At 64.2% G+C, this 1,914-nt stretch overlaps 1 gene segment (V, D, J or C); it reads left to right on the forward strand.

Moving 5' to 3' along the window:
- LOC105982918 overlaps positions 1-1,914 on the forward strand; it is a 28,567-nt gene that overhangs the window by 24,389 nt on the left and 2,264 nt on the right.

Raw genomic sequence — 1,914 nt, forward strand, 5'->3', positions numbered from 1 at the left:
CTGGGCTGGGTTGAGCTGGGCTAGGGCTGAGCTGGGCTGAGCTGGGCTGGGCTGGGCTGGGCTGGGGTGAACTGAGCTAGGCTGGGCTGGGCTGAGCTGGGCTGGGCTGGGCTGGGCTGGGCTGGGCTGAGCTGAGCTGGGCTGAGCTGGACTGGGCTGGGGTGAACTGAGCTGAGCTGAACTGAGCTGAGCTGGGCTGGGCTAAGCTGAGCTGAGCTGGGCTGAGCTGGGCTAGGCGGGTGAACTGAGCTAGGCTGGGCTGGGGTGAACTGAGCTGAGCTGGGCTGAGCTGGGCTGAGCTGAGCTGGGCTGGGCTGGGCTGAGCTGGGCTGGGCTAGGCTGAGTGAGGCTGGGCTGGGCTGGGCTGGGCTGAGCTGGGCTTGGCTGGGCTGGGCTGAGCTGGGCTGGGCTGGGCTGGGCTGAGCTGAGCTGGGCTGGGCTGGGCTGAGCTGGGCTGGGCTAGGCTGAGTGAGCTGGGCTGGGCTGGGCTGGGCTGAGCTGGGCTTGGCTGGGCTGGGGTGAACTGAGCTAGGCTGGGCTGGGCTGAGCTGGGCTGGGCTGAGCTGGGCTGAGCTGGGCTGGGGTGAGCTGGGCTGAGCTGAGTTGAGCTGGGCTGAGCTGAGCTGGGCTGGGCTGGGCTGAGTGAGCTGGGCTGGACTGGGCTGGGCCGGGGTGGACTGGGCTGAACTGGGCTGAGCTGGGCTGGGCTGGGCTCAGCTGGGCTGAGCTGAGCTGGGCTGGGCTGGGCTGAGTGAGGTGGGCTGGGCTGAGCTGGGCTGGGCTGAGCTGGGCTGAGCTGAGCTGAGCCTGGCTGGGCTGGGCTGAGCTGAGCTGGGCTGGGCTGGGGTGAACTGAGCTTGGCTCGGTTGGGCTGAGCTGGGCTGGGCTGGGTGAACTGACCTGAGCTGAGCTGAGCTGGGCTGGGCTGGGCTGGGCTGGGCTGGGCTGAGCTGGGCTAGGCTGGGGTGAACTGAGCTGAGCTGAGCTGAGCTGGGCTGGGCTGGGCTGGGCTGAGCTGGGCTGAGCTGGGCTGGGCTGAGGTGAACTTAGCTAGGCTGGGCTGGGCTGACCTGAGCTGGGCTGGGCTGGGCTGAGCTGAGCTGGGCTGAGCTGAGCTGAGCTGGGCTGGCCTTGGCTGAGCTGGGCTGGGCTGGGGTGAACTGAGCTAGGCTGGGCTGGGGTGAACTGGGGTGAACTGAGCTAGGCTGGGCTGGGCTGAACTGAGCTAGGCTGGGCTGGGCTGAACTGGGCTGGGCTGGGCTGGGCTGGGCTGGGCTGAGCTGGGCTGGGCTGGGCTGAGCTGGGCTGAGCTGGGCTGAGTGAGCTGGGCAGGGCTGAGCTGGGCTGGGCTGAGCTTTGCTGGGCTGGGCTGGGCTGGGCTGGGCTGGGGTGAACTGAGCTGGGCTGAGAGAAGTTGAAATGGCTGCACTTGACAGCTGATCTGGGCTGGAATGAGCTGGGCTAAGATGAAATGGGCTAATCTGGCTGAGCTGAGCTAAGTAAGCAGAGATGAACTGGTCTAGACTGAAGGAGGCCAACCTGAGCTGAGCTCTCCTGGGGGGGAAAGGGCTGATCTGGACTAAACGAAGCTAAAATAAATCTGTCAGCAGAGCTGATTTGGCCACAATGAGCCAAACTGGATTTCCTGGTTTTAGCTGGACTGGGCTAGAACAGACTGAGCTGAGCTCGGTTGGCCTGGTCTGACATGGATTAAGTTGAGTTGGGCTGAAATGGAGCTGGGCTAAGATGGGCTGAACTGAAATGAGTTTAGCTGAGCTGAGCTAAGATGAGCTACACTGAACTGAGCTGGGCTAAACTGGTTTAGATTAAATTAGGCTGGTCTGAGCTTGGCTCAACTGAAATAGACTGAGCTGAGTTGGGCTAGGCTGGGCTGGGCTGAGCTGGGCTGGGCTG

This window comes from Dipodomys ordii, unplaced genomic scaffold (genome assembly GCF_000151885.1).
Source record: "Dipodomys ordii isolate 6190 unplaced genomic scaffold, Dord_2.0 Scaffold2, whole genome shotgun sequence".
Classification (NCBI taxonomy): Eukaryota; Metazoa; Chordata; class Mammalia; order Rodentia; family Heteromyidae; genus Dipodomys; species Dipodomys ordii.